We start from the raw sequence: 16,039 nt of genomic DNA, 5'->3' as shown, positions 1-16,039 counted from the left end.
CAAGTTTCCACCTTTAGAATTGATTATTTTTGTTCACTCATCCAAGGGGGCCCACTTGGTGAGTGAACTTCTCAGTTAGAATAATTTTTTTTTCTTAGTTTATTTCCTTGCAAAGTAGACTTATGTTGTTCCTGCAACCATTGATACCAGAATCATTGAATTGTTCTTGCAGCATAGGTGTTTAAGTATATTTACTATTTGTAGCATTACTCTAAGATTTAAGGCAAATATCATTTCAGTTCTTAGCTTAATTTCCTTCAACATTCCTTTTCTACGGTGGTCGTAATGATTTAAAGAGGAATCAGAGCATGTACTTTGTAGCTACCCTCTCAAGATTACACTCCTAGGTTGATAAATAAAATGAAATCAGTATGTTGTTCTTAGATAAATACATGATTTTATCTAGTCATGGAGTCAATGTAGAAGGATGTCCAATCCTTTATTACTAAGGTATTTAGTTGACCAAGCATTTTTGGCACCATTACCGAGGAAGATGTCAATCTAATTCAACCCTGAAGTCATTATGTTAGATCAGATTTTGCATTTTTGCATGCATAGAAGAAGAAACCCCTTTGGGGGATTTCTTCCCTATAATATTCAAGAAGACATTTTTAATCTTGAACTTGAAAAACCTCACAGTGAGAATGAAGAAGAGCCTATTGAAAATCCATTCATTGTTTCTTAAGAACAAATACCCTCATCCTCTAATGAATTCTTGCATTTGAATGACCTCTCTGTTGAACCTAAATACCAAGACAACCCACTTTCTCTTGTCATATATCAAGCACCATTAATAGTACCTCCTCCAGAAATGTCTCAGCCTCAACCAACATTTCCCTTTCCTATCCCTCCTCAACAAGGTAATCAAAATCTGAAAAATATACTTGTTGCTAGACTTCCCAAGTTTTATGGCTTGATCACTAAAGACCTTGAAACCTTTCTCTTTGAGTTTGACATACTATGTAGAAGCTATGACTATATAACTGATGCTCACAAATTGAAGTTGTTTCCTTCCACCCTCAAAGAAGCTGCTCTGAGATGGTTCATGGGGTTGGGTGCCAATGTTGTAGCAGATTGGCCTACAATGAACAATCTATTTTTCACACAGTATAAGGAATACTATAGGGGTTAGGATTTAAAGGGAGATGACATTTTAAAAATGTCCCAAAAAGATGTTGACACATTGGAAGACTATGTTTCTCAATTTATGTTTAACCTACAACATAACACATAACGTCAATTGAATGAGGAGTCAAAGAAATATCTTTTTTTGAGAGGTGTAAATGAAGGGAGCATTGAAGATCTAGACCTTATGGTGGAAGGAGACATTACTCAAAAGATTTGGACTAAGATACAAAGTATATGCTTGAACTATTTCAAAGCTACTATGAAGAAAGGTAGGGGGCTTAGAGACCTACCATATAAGTCAAATGTTAGTTCAGGGGTATCCAAGATAGAGTTATCTAATTTGGTATCGGAGTTCAAGCAAGACATCATTAACAATGTAGCCACTTAGCTGGACACCATGCAAGCTCAAAGGAAGAAAGATGAAGCTAATGCCATGTTGATTAAATACTGTCCACATTGTAGATAAAAGAAAAAGCATGGTAGAGGTAAGTCTATTGTAAATATGGAGACACAACCAATGCTAACTGAGTTCAAAGCCATTGATGAAAATAGAGAGGTACTCTATGTTGCTCAAAGAAGGCCATGGGCTCAAAGACAAGGTATGCCACAAGATCCTCTTCAAAATTATCATAATAATAATCAATGGCCAAAAAAAAAAAAATGGTTTTAGTGGAAATCATAGTTGGCAATAACCCCAACATAGTTGGTAACAACCCTAGTAGGGTTGGCAACAATCCCAATAGGATTGAAAACAACCTCAATAGGGTTGGTAACAATCCCAGCAAGGTTGGCAACAACCTCAGTAGGGTTGGTAGCAACCTCAAAATTGGAGTCCCCCATCTAGTCAACCAATCATATTGCCACCAACTTAACAGCAAGCTCTAATACCTCCTCCTGTAGCCACTAATACTCCTTCCAAGTAGACCCAATTACTAGTTCAACCTAACCCAAATACAAACAATACTAAACAACAAACTCAATAGGAAAGCTATGCCATCTCATTGAATGATATTCACTTAAGATCAGACACCACTCTTCCTGTACCCCAAGAGCCTATAATAGTTGAAGTTGAGGATCCTCTGATTAAGGATACAAATGAATCAAATCAGCATACCTGTCCTATAGCCAAAGAACCTCCATTTCCCCATAGGTTGATAGAACAAGCCTCGTCCAAGGAGAACCATGCAATCATTTATTTGCTTGATTAGCTTAAACAAATGATAGTAAAAATACCATTGTTGGATGCTATTAAGTAAGTCCCTATCTATACAACAGTTATTAAGGAAGCATGTAGTAAGAAACCAAGAAGGAAGAGGAAAGATACAAAAACCATTCATGTCCTAGGACAATTATCTAACTTAATGCTATAAAAATTAGCTATACTCAAATACTCTGACCCTGGGAGTCATGTAGTCATAGTTGTTATTCATGAGACCTAGGAGCATCTATTAATGTCATAATAAAGGAGGTATTGTCTCAGTTGCATATTCTTGGTCTAAGAGAAACACACACATCCTTCAACTTGCTGATAGTTCCACCATTAAACCAAATGGTATGATAGAAAATGTTATAGTCACCCTAAATTCCTGGGAGTATCCAGTTGATTTTTTTGTTCTCTCCCCAAAAACTAATATGGGAGGATATCCTTTAATCCTAGGAAGGAAATGGTTAGCCACTACAAATGCTTATATATTTTTCTGATATGGGAAGATGACACTATCTAATGGAGTTCATACTAAGAACTTGACTTTATATTCCCCTAATCAACCATTGTTACTAGATGACCAAGTAGTTTGGCCAAACTTGGGTGATGATGATCCAGAATCCAATTCCATCCATCAGTTGATGATGATAGGAAGAGAATCATTCATAGATGATCAAGAAGAAGATGAAATAATTTCATCCATTATTCTAAATGAATATGGAACACAATCTTCAATGTGTCCTTAAGTTGAATGCATTTTAGAAACCATTGTAACGCCTTTAAATTCATTCAATCATTTAGAAGCTTCATAGTTCCCCCATTCATTATTACCTCATGAGATGGATTCTTCCCCCATTGCTCAATTATTCATGGTAGATAAGGTTATTAAGATGGAAATTGGTATAGTTAAGGAACTGAATGTAAACAATGCCTTATCACACTCCCAACAATAAGCTATGTTGCAGTGACTATAGGAAAAAATGCATTTTCTTGGGATTACATGGACATGAAAGGATTAGATCCTACACTTTGCACTCACAAGATTTATAGCAATCCTAACTTCCAACCTGTTAGATAGCCTTAGAGGAGAGTTGATCTTGTCTTGAAAGATATTGTTAAGACTGAATTACAAAAGCTCTTAAGTGTTGGTTTCATATACCCCATCTCTGATAGTCAATGGGTCTCACCCTTGGTCATAGTACCCAAGAAGGCAAGAAAATGGAAAGTATTTGTAGATTATAGGGAGCTTAATTCAGCCACTAAGAAGGACCATTTTCCATTACCATTTATACACCAAGTCCTTGACAACCTAGCTAATAAAAAGTATTTTTCTTTTCTAGATGGTTTTAGTGGTTACAATCAAATTCAAATAGCCCCAGAAGATCAAGAGAAAACAACTTTTACCTGCTCATGGGGAACATTTTCCTATTCAATATTACCTTTTGGCTTATGCAATGCTGCAACTACATTTCAACAAGTTGTCATCAATATTTTTTCAGATATTTCTATTGATTGTATGGAAATCGATATGGATGATTTTACTATTTAAGGTGTTACTTTTGAAGAACCAAAAGCAAATTTAGAAATAGTGTTTAAAAGATGTCAAGACTATAACCTATCTTTAAATAGTGAGAAATGTTTTATGATGATGGAGGAAGGGGTAGTCCTAGGCCATTTTATTTCATCCAAGGGTATCCAAGTAGATCTAGCAAAGATTGAAGTTATTAGTACCTTGCCGACTCTAGAGAAGAAAAAGGATCTATGAATTTTTTGGGACATGCTGGATATTACAAAAGATTTATTAAAAACTTTAGTCAACTTGCAACACCTCTCTATAACCTACTGAAAAAGGATTCTGAATTTGATTGGGATTTTGACTGTGCAACATCCTTCTTGCAACTTAAGGAAGTTTTTACCACAAAACCTATTTTGAGAGGATCCAATTGGGGCTTACCTTTTCAGATTCATATGGATACCTTAGACTATGCTATCAATGTTGTGTTGGGATAGAAAATAGACTCTATTTAACATGTTATTTGTTTTATTAGTAAGAATTGGCAAGGTGTAGAATTTAATTGCATAGTCACTGAAAAAGAATTACTTGTGGTCATTTATGCTCTTAATAAATTTAGGCATTACATCACTAGATATTAGATATTTGTTCACACTGACCAATCTGCTATAAAACATTTGGGGAACAATCTACAATTTTAGGAAGATTGGCTCGATGGTTATTGCTTAGGCAAGAATTTAACATCATCATATTTGATAAACCTGGTAGGGCCAATGTGGTAGTCGACTTTCTCTCTCAATTGCATCTCATTGATGATCCTACAACCATTGATGATAGTTTTCTAGATGACTACCTTTTTCTGTTAGCCACACAAAACCCTTGGTATTCAGATATTGCTAATTACCTTACCACAGGAAAAATGCCAGTATGTTTCTCTGCCTAGGCTAGAAAACTACTAGCAGAGAAGAGCTTTAATTATTCATGGATTGTTGGGTTTATGTTTTATATCGGTCCTAATCAAGTCGTGCATAGGTATCTAAGAGATGATGAAATATACAATATCCTAAAGGCATGTCATGATGAACCCTGTGGAGGTCACTTTGTAGCCAAAAGAACAACCTTCAAAATCTTAACAACTGGGTATTATTGGCCAAGCCTACATAAGGATGCAACTAGATATACAAAGAAATGTGACAATTGTCAACAAATCAGAAGACCTAGTAAATCAAATGAATTGCCCCTGCAACCTCAAGTAGTTGTCACACCCTTTCACAAATGTGGGATTGACTTTGCAAGACCCATTGAGCCTACTTCAAAAGGAAAATCCTACATTTAGGTGTGCATTGATTATGTTATCAAATGGGTGGAAGCTAAACCAATGAAACACCAAAAGGATATCAACATGGTAAAAGTTTTATATGAATTCATTTTTATACAGTTTGGTGTTCCTAAGCACTTGACATCTAATCAAGGGCCTCAATTTACATCAAATTTGATTACTGATCTTATGAAGGAGTATACCATTAGGCATGGTAAATCATCACATTATCATCCTTAGGCTAATGGTCAAGTTGAAGTTACTAATAGGGAGATGGAATCTATTCTCACAAAGACTGTAGCACTTCATAGGAAGGATTGGGCAACACACCTTCCTGAAGCTCTTTGGGCTTATAGAACCACCTGGAAATCCACAACTATTTTACTCTATTCAAGCTTGTTTATGGTAAGAAATTCATAATTCCTATTGAGTTCAAATATAAAACATTGAAGACTTCCTTGGAGCTCAGGATAGAACTCAATATTGCCCAACAATATTGAATCCTAAATTTAAACAATCTTGATGAATGGCAGAAATATGCACTAAACAATACTAATCCCATTCAACACCAAAGGAAATAGTGGAATGATAAGTTTATCAAACAAAAAATGTTTTTTGTAGGCGATTGGGCACTCCTTTATGACTTAAGATACCAACATCATCTAGGAAAGTTCCAAACACATTGGATATGACCATATGAGATTGTTATCATATTTCCAAATGGTGCAGTTCAATTATCTACTATTGATCTCATTCGCTTTAAACTACTTGTCAATAGGCATCACCTCAAGCTTTACCATAATGCCACTAGCCTTGAAGAGTTCCTACAGTAATTCCAGCATGATGAGGATACTATTGTTCCTATAGCCACTGAGTTTGGGTCTTCTACCTTGACTCCTACTAGTTCTTGACTCCGATCAAGACATTCATAATAAACTCTTATTTTTGAAGTACTTTTTTCACATCCATTACACTTCCACTTTTCTCTCTTCCATCTTATCATTCCATCCCATCACTTTGTCAAATCTGATTATCATTTCAGAACATCTTTCCTACAGTAGTTGCCAGGTACCTTCTGCATAACTTTGCATGCATTTTTTTTATTCACACTTTGTTATGATTTGGTATTGTTTATGTTTATTCACTCTTGCTTATCCTGGCCTGGTGGGACCCGTGCCTTTATTTAGATGGGGGGAGGGGAATATTTAAATATATATTTGATTATGTTTTTAAAACATTTTTCAAATCGCATGTACCTTCGAAGTGCATTAAGATAATTGGAAATAAGTACATAGTTAATATCATGAACTCATTACTTGTCCTTTTGTGATTATGTCATTATGTAATTAAGGAAAGTAAAAGTGGTTATTTAACTTTTAATGATGTTTCCAACATGTTTGGGTGATAAACCTCTACATGCATGAAAATCATGAAATTTGATACTAAAGGATATTATGAGATATGGTGCATTTAACTTCTCAAGTACATGCATTTTTCTGAAAAACCAGAGCCAACATTATAAGCATTAATTTACTAAGTTTTGAACATGCTATGAAATGTTTAGGAGAAGGGGATGGCCAAATTTTGCCCTCGTTTGAGTGGATTTAATGAAGTAGCAACCCTTTAATTTATGATCACCTTAGGAGATGGAGTTGCAGTGGTTAAAGGTCTGAGAATTGAGTTCTCAGAGGAAGTAATAGCAGAAGTCACTGGGTTGCCCCAGGAGGATGAAAAATGGGAGAAAGAGTTTGATTTGAAGATGGCTAGGGTTCAATTTAGCATACACCAAGACCTGACATTGGACATTGATAAGAAGCAAGGAACTTTGAGGCTATCCTTACCAATGGAGTTTATTCAACCTACTACATTTATCATTTGATATAATACAAATATCTGCATGCTCTGCATTTCAAGCTATTGGCTCACCTATGACATGATTATAGATAGCTAAACCTTCCCAATTTCTTGTTCAATATTATTAAGAAACAAGCCTCTCTGGTATAGTCAGGTAGTGGTTAGTCAGTCTCTCATCATGGTCTAATAAAGATAATTGTAGAAAGAGAGTTAAACAAACAAGCAATTGGGTCATGGGAGGAATTCTTACAGATGAAAAAGGTAGAACCTAGGTTGGTTAGCCCTAAAGGCCAAGTTGTAGGATGAAGGGAAAAAACATTCATAGGATTCTGTAAAATTGTCCCTCAAGCTAAGAATACTTCTGAAGCCTCTCCCTCTAGTCTTAAGCCAGCTAAGAAATAGATTTATAAGGCTGAACCCTCCATTGTTAGAAAGAAGAAAAGAAAAAAGGTAGAAACTGCTAGTGCTCCTAAATCCCTGTCATCTATTAAGAATAAGTCCTCTGCTGAGAAGGACAAAGGAATTTGTTTGGAACCTAAAGTAGAAAATCTAGGGAAATCAAATTAGGAGAGTAACCCTAATGAACCCTTTCACTCTCAAGAAGAGGAAGACCTACAAAAACCTCCTGAAGCACCCATGGTAGAAATACCTGTAAGAAGGTGGAAACAAAAAAGTTCCCTATGCCTATCAAAACCACCCAAGAGGCAAACTTCAAAACTCTCTAACAGTAGGGTTCTAGAGGCCTCTATTGCCATAATTACTCTTGGAAGTGTCTAAAAGTGAAAAGGAACCCTCTCCAAGGGGAAAACTACCACAAACTAAAGCTAGTGAACATAAGGGCAAAACTCAGAATCTGCCACCTGAAGTAGAGTGTAGTACTGATTATGTCCTTATTGATAGAAATAAGGAATCTGAGGAGATTGAAATGTCTAAGGAATTTGAAGAAAACCTCGCTATGAAAGACATTAATGAAAATTATGCAGAACTCCCTTCAGAGAATTATCCAGAATTTAGACTTGAAATTGTTCAAGATGTATTGGAAAAACTAGATCAAGAGGGATTGGATACATTAGTTGCAACAACCACAGAATCGAGTAAGGAGGAAAAAGAGGAAACAATTATTGCCACAAGAAAAAGTGGGTGCCCCACACAACAAATTGTCATCAAAACTCATCAATTGGAGCCTAAATGGATAGACCTCTTTCATCATGAACCATTGCCACCACCAGATTTATCCACACCTTTGTCTATAGGAGTTAATTTGTTTCAACAACTCTTATGGGAAAGAGCTCAATGAAATTTGGAGAAAAAGAAATTAAAGCATGTTATTGATGAGAAGAGCTACCAGTTGAAACAAAGTGTAGATTAGAATGAAGTTTTAAAGCGAAGAATTGAGCAGATTACAGGATTGATTCCTAAGTTAATGAAATGTAGGTTGCCATCACCAATGTATGCCTTGTTTCTTAAACAACAATTTGTAAATTATAAGTTAAATAGAATTATAGAAGGTCTTAACCCCTCTGTCTCTACCCCACATGAATTTTTTGATGCATTTTGATCTATTCATGTGGCCTTGAAAAATTTATTGTGTGAATTGTATCTTCACAATCTAGCAGTGCCTAATGACACTGAATGGAACCCAGTCCTATATGTAGGGGATGTGCAATCGAGGGTAGCAATGTCATGGATGCAAAATGAAATAAGCAGAGAACATCAAGTTGCACCCTACAAGGAAAGTGAGATGACAACACCTTTGTTCATGAGGCCAGAAGACCAATATTCGAGACTAACATATCTAGATTGGGTTTCTATTTTGGGCAACCTTGCAGGACTTGGTAAGGTGAGTATAGTCAGAGCGAAGGCTTTTACAAACTAGGAATAACATTTATCACATAATGTAGAAACAATAATCGTTGCCTCAAGGCAATGATGGATCAGAATGCCACATGATTTAAAAATAAGAGAACCACACTCTCCACAAAATATGACTCTTACTACAATAAGGATTCCTTGGTACATTGAATTGGGGAGAAATCAGTGCAAACATTGGCTACCACTAAGGCATCAGCCTCCAATCCTCCTGCAACCACTACTAGCAGTAAATGACTGTGATGCCTACCCCTAGTTTAGTTTTATCTTTCTTGTAGGCTTCTAGAAGTAAGCCTAAGTCTAGGGGGAGTGGATGTAATGCTTACCCCTAGTTGACTTTTTTCTGTAGTATTGTCAAGATTCTTTTAGGCCAATTTTTTATTATGTTTATGATTAACGGTGATTGTTTACCAGATTAGATTAAATATATTTCATATTCAGTTGATATATATGTTGAGTTACTTTAGTGCTAATTATTTTAGTTGTTGTGTGATTGTTCAATGATGATATATATGTTCATGCATTGACTTTTACTTATTTAATGATGTTAGTTAGATGAATGATTTTTATGTGATTTCTATGGATACTTACCTCATACTTGCATGTGTATGGTGTGCGTGTATATTTTCTTACGTTTGATTTTTCTAATGTGGTTGAGGAAGGGAGTCGTAGTCACTTGGTAGTCAGGATGTACGTGATGTACCACTTCCTGCCATTGCCTGTTTAGTTTAGAATATTGTATTTGTACATGCGTAGATTTTATGTAGATTGTAGGTATTGGGTATTGATTTCCCCGAATTGCCAAGATGAGCATACCCTATCACAATATTTCAATGGTATAAGTGGGGAGATAATTCTTGAATCCAAATCCTAAACCCTAAGCCAATTGTCCTAGAAAATAGGACAAGTATTTGAGTTAATTTCACCTTTTCAAATTCTTCAGGTAACCTGAATTCATGATTTTAACCTTGGAATTGATATTGTCCTTTGTCTTCAATTGAGTTACCATTTTTGGTTTTGTGAGTATGTGATTTTTTTTTGTTTTAATTAAATCGAATTAAAAGATAATTCAATGATTTAATTTAATGAAAATTTTATAAAGAAACTTTTATATTTAATTATATTTAATTAATTTATAAATTAATTAAATAAAAGAATTAAGTTTAAAAGATTTAATTAAAGTTTTAATTCTGATGTATTTATATTTATTTAATTTAATAATTATTATTTAGGATTTTTTTTAATAATAAACCCTAAATAATATTATTAGTTGAGTAATAAATATTATTTGATTAATTTAAGAAAATATTAAAATATGTGAATATTTGATTAATAAAAAACTAATTAAATTTATGCTCTAAATAAAAAGTCTAAAATTTGAAGTCTAAATTTAGAAGTCTAAGTTTAGAGGTCTAAATTTAGAAAATTGGTTAAAGAAAAAATAGAATATGATGTTATTTAATTACATTGTTAAATATGTAATTCAATTTTAAATATTTATTTTAAAAGTCTAATTTAAGAAGTTGAATAAAAATAGAATTAAAAATATTAAAAGATTAAAGATTTAATATTGTTTTATTATTGATTATTTAATTAATGATTATTAGATTAGAGTTGCATTAAATAAAGAGCTTTAATATTCTTTTTAATTTAAATAATAAACTATGCTTTAACTAGTGCTTGCACTATTTAATTAAGTGGAGGAAAAGAAAATATAAAAGAATATTTTAATTAAAAAGTTCTTTAAATGTGCATGAAAGAATTAAATTTAAAATACTATATTAAAGTTCTATTTTGACGTATTTATATTTATTTAACTTAATGATAATTATTTAGGAGTTTTATTTTAATAATAAAATTTAAATAATGTTATTAATTAAGTTAAAAAATATATTAGTAAAAAATGTCTCGTGAATTTATTTAAATAAAAGAATGAAAATTTAAAGATAAAGTTATGGTTCTAATTGTGGCATAATTATATTTATTTAATTTAATGATAATTATTTAGGAGTTTTATTTTAATAATAAACTCTAAATAATATTATTAATTAAATTAATAAATATATTATTAAAAACACTTCAAAAATTAATAAGGGAGAGAAAACTTTAATTTATTAAATTTTATTTTAATTAAATTGCATAAAGTGTGTACATGAAAATTAAAATATAATAATTAAAGACAGAGTTTTTTGCATGATTGCATGATCAAAGCCCTGATTTGGGGAAAAAAACTCTTTATTAAGGAAACTAGAGCTCATTTCTAGACACATAGGTTTGGAGGAGCTAACTTTCGAAAAGAGGGTCTTTGAAGGAAAAGGAAGATTCTTGCATGTTTATACATTCATTGTTTTAGCATTAGATCCAAGTAGGATCTTGTGGGTTTGTGAAGTAGTTGCTCGTTCTTTAAATTCCTATCTTCTCGGTGTCTATTGTTTTTCTATTTTCAAAATTTCTTTGGGTTGAAACCCTTGTTTGAGAAAATTGATTTCCATTATAGAATTGTCTATGATTTAATCTAAAAACATTTAGTAAATATTGAAATTTAGGGCTTTCAAAACCTAATGAATTATAAAATTCACTTTTGTATGCACTTTTTTTATGACGTGTCATTTTATTGTTGGGTGTCGGGTTGACTTAGCTTTGACCAATCAGGATGTTTACCAGAGGCTTGGGAGTTTTGTCTATGATGTCATGATGATGCATTGTATACGATCTTTTATACTCAACCATGGTAATGTGTCTTGTATGCTCTATGAGGTGTTTTGATCTATTGGTTGTTATTGCTTTCCAGCGTTCTTATGTGAAACTGAGGTGAATGGTGTGACCTATCTGATATAACCTTTAAGTCTTTGATCTGTTGTTTTTGGATTGTTTTCCAATTGCTTGTATAGGACTGAGGTGTTTGTATGATTTGTGAATGGTGATGTCATGTTATGACATGGCTTGGTTTACATATTCTTGATTTTAGGATCAATCCTATTAGGATGATCATTTTGGTGGAATCTATGATTATGATCAGTGATTTTTGGTACTTGTCAGTTGCTTGTTTAAGAATTGATGTATGACATGTGGTCTTTTGTGATATTTTGATTTTACTAAGCTTAGGGTAGGTTATCTATATGTCATGTTGGGAAGTGGCTTGCAATGCAAGTTGAGGCCCTAAAGACACTGATAGGTAACCCATTGTAGGTTGTTTAATAAGTGATAACATTTCATTAAATGGGTTTAAAATGAATTAATAAGAGTCATTGTTTTCCTCACCCATGCCTCAAGTGCTAGTGCAGGCTAGGATGGGAGTAAAGAGGATGCTTTTTTGTAACCATGCTTCATTAGTATGCCTTGTCAGTATGAAAGGATAGTGTCACATAGAGTCACTAGGGGACCGAAGGATTAAAAGAATAGCTGGGTAACCCTAGAGTTGGTTGGTGCGATGACACTTGCCCACATGCATAATAGATTTCCTACGTGTCTGTGTTGCCTCTAGGTTTAGTTGATACTTGTGTCTTGGTACCCTGGATATGGTTTTCTTTCAGGTGTTTCCTTGAACCTAGCTATTGATTTTGACTTTTGAGTTTGTTATCCTATTTGGGGCTTGAGTTTATCTCCTTAGCATGGTGGGAGTGGGCCATTTAGGTTCCACAAGGTTGGGTGGTAGTTCTTTTTCTTATACCATTGAGATCTGACCGTCAGATGCTGTTGCTAGATGTGTTTGCGCAGATGTTCCTTTCTATCTATTCTTGTATTTCTATGATGGATGGTTGTACTATTGTATTGTATTTGATTTCATAAGATCTTAAGAGATGATGTAATTTATTTCATCATGTATATTATTTCAGCCTTTCATAATCTGTGACCTATACAGTGGATGATTGTGCATTCTATTTATTGCCAAGTAGCATCTTATATAATTGTATATTATTTAAATGGACTTGTACTTATAGTTATTCTTTAATATGGATGTGTTATATATTGGATTTAGTATTAATTAAAACTTAAATGTGATTCAACTTCATGGGACCCTTAAGGGTTGTAACCTATTTTTGTGGTGTTGATGTATAAGTGTATATTAATTACTTTGGCTATTCTATAACTGTTGTTGTATATGTTATCTTTATCTCTAAAAAAAAGTTTGACAAATTTAGTGAAATTTTATGTTAATTTTTTTTGGGTCACATGACAGGGTGTTACAATGATAATGCAGAAGATCATGACATGACTATTGAAGTTTAGCACTAGAAGAGGCTCAAGTCAAATTATGGTTACTTCGACTACATGAGGAATGAGCTAGGTGAAAGGACACCTAGTGACTGGAGAGTGTGAGATAGAATTTTGAACTTCATGATTGCTAGAGACCAGCAATAGTTTGGTTGGGGGGGAGGGGGGGAGGGGTGTGATGAGCCTCTAAAAGGCCATTATTTTGAGAACTTTTTATCTTGTTTTTACAGCTATCTTGCAAGAAATAGTTTACGACTATATGGTTTTAGTAAAAGAACTTATTTTTTATGAATATGCTATCTATATGTTAAGACATGAAGATTGAAGTATAGATTGATCAGTTATGTTGTGTTTGCTTTAATCCATGGTTTTTTATGGTTTAATGAAGGATATTACATGCTGATAAATATTTTCTCATCTATGCTATGTTTGGGTAGGTCTCTTTCTTGCGGCCGTAGAATTTGCAAGAGTGATAATTTGAACATTATACCTTTTCTAACATTGATGATGAAATAAAATGCATGTATGTAGAATTTGTTTCATTTAATGCTCTACAGGTGTTGTCATGTGTATTAAAGATAACATTTTAGTGTTGAAGTCAAAGTCAACCAGATGATTGATGAATTGTTGTATAAGTGGGCCATGGTGCAAATTCTATTATGGTGGCACACAAAGATAGCTTCCTCAACCTGCTATATTTCCAGGGGAGTTAAAATGTAGTTATAAGTGTTTCTATTTTAGACTTTATGATCTGTAACTAATCCTCCTTGATGGAGTGATCGTAGGAGTAGGAAGTTGTTGAGCTTTCCTTTAAATAATTTCTATTGTAACCTTGAAAAAGAGGATTTTAGATTTTTATCTTTTCTTGGTTTTGACCAAAGGAAATAGGGTAGATTTTTTTAGCAAAGTAGAATCTTGTTTTCAAATGTATTTTCTTATTATGGATGAATAGAATACAGAGATCAAAATTCCACCTTTAGACTTGATTGTTTCTGTTCAATCATTCAAGGGGACCGACTTGGTGAGTGCGCTACTTTGTTAGAGCATATTTTCTTTCTTAGTTTATTTCCTTGCAAAGTAGACTTCTATTGTTCATGTAGCATAGGTGTTTAAGTAGATTTATTGTTTGCAACATTACTCTAAGCTTTAAGGAAAATATCATTTTAGTTCTTAGCTTAATTTGCTTCAGCATTTCTTTTCTATTATAGTTGTAGTCACTTAAAGAGGAATCAGAGCATATACTTTGCAGCCACCCTCTCAAGCTTACACTCCTGGATTGAAAAATAAAATGAAGTCAGTAAGTTATTCTTAGGAAAATACATGATTATGTCTAGTCATGGGGTCAATGTAGAAGGATGTCCAATCCTTTATTACTAAAGTATTTAGCTGAATAGCCACATGGGTGCAACATATATTATTTTTGAGAGTACAATGGCTTACTACATTGAGAACAATTGAGATGAACTTCCAAGAACTATTCATGATATTTCAATCAAAAGGAAAAGCAATGGAGCTAAGGGGGTTGAAGGCAAAATCCTTGCAGATGGTAAGCTCACATCAAATGCAAAAGTTTATTGAGAAAGGAGTGGATGGATTTGTGGCCCAACTGTATTCATTAGAAGTCTCTCAATCTGATGCTCTTACTCATTCAAATTTACAGGCAATAATTGATCATCACTTAGTGATTCTTGGAGATATGCCTAAAGGAATTCCTCCTAAGAGGGATCATGACCATGCCATACAAATAGTTCTAGGGAACCAACCACCAAACATCAGGCATTATATGTACCCACACATACTAAAAAGTGAGATAGAAATTTTTTTTTGAGGATATTCCAAAGGCACGAATTATCAGGCATAGCCAAATAATTCACTCCTCACCTGTGGCAATGGTGCATAAGAAGGATGAAACTTGGCACATGTATCCATATTATAAAATTCTTAACAAGTATACCATTAAAGATAAGTTTCCTATTCTAGTCATTGATGATTTGCTAGATGAATTAGATGGAGTTATTTATTTTTCCAACTTAGATCTTAGATTGTGTTATCACCAAATTCAAATTAAGGATGAAGATATTTGTAAGACAACATTTCAAATTCATGAGGGTCATTATGAATTTATGGTGATGTCAGTTGATCTTACCAATGCATCGTCTACATTCAAAAGTTTGATGAATTCCATTTTTAAGAAGTTCTTGAGAAAGATTGTTTTAGTGTTCTTTGATGATATATTGATTTATAGCAAGACTTGGGAAGAACATTTGTAGCATGTAGATCAAGCATTACAATTACTCGAATATCATCAAATCTATGCTAAGCCATCCAAGTGTGCTTTTGGTCTTAAGGAAGTGGAGTATTTGGGACACATAGTTTCATATGAAGGAGTAAAGGTGGACCCTAACAAATTAAGGCTATCATGGAATGGCCTATTCCAAAAACCATTAAGAAGCTAAGGGATTTCTTGGGATTGATAGGGTACCATAAAATATTTGTGAAGAATTATGGTTGTATAGCAACACGCCTCACCACTCAATTGAAGAAGGATTCTTTTCATTGGAATGAACCTACTAATGTAGCATTTGAGCAATTAAAGGAGACTATGTGTACAACTCCAATGCTTTCCACTCCAGACTTCACCAAGGAATTCATTGCGGAATGTGATACTTTTGGAAATGGGATAGGAGTAATTCTCATGCAAGAAGGTTGACCAATTTCTTTTGAGATTCATCAATCAAAAGGTAAAATTCAGCTCAAACCTATTTATAAGAAGGAAATGCTAGCAATCCTTCATGTAGTTAAATAATGGAGGCCTTATTTAATGGGTTGACACTTGAAGGTTAATACAGATCATGATAGCCTAAAATATTTTTTAGAACAAAGACTATCTTCAAAAGAGAAAAAAATGAGTCACTAAGATGTTGGGATATGACTTTGA

The 16,039-nt window shown here is 33.6% G+C and overlaps 1 pseudogene; it reads left to right on the top strand.

The window, feature by feature from the left end:
- LOC149540472 (26S proteasome regulatory subunit S10B homolog B-like) overlaps positions 1–16,039 on the top strand; it is a 131,672-nt pseudogene that overhangs the window by 94,038 nt on the left and 21,595 nt on the right.

The sequence above is a fragment of the Cupressus sempervirens genome, chromosome 9, assembly GCF_028749045.1.
Source record: "Cupressus sempervirens isolate cs-2001-9-10 chromosome 9, ASM2874904v1, whole genome shotgun sequence".
Classification (NCBI taxonomy): Eukaryota; Viridiplantae; Streptophyta; class Pinopsida; order Cupressales; family Cupressaceae; genus Cupressus; species Cupressus sempervirens.
The sequence above is the reverse complement of the archived record's forward strand: the minus strand, read 5'-3'. Positions and strand labels throughout refer to the sequence as shown.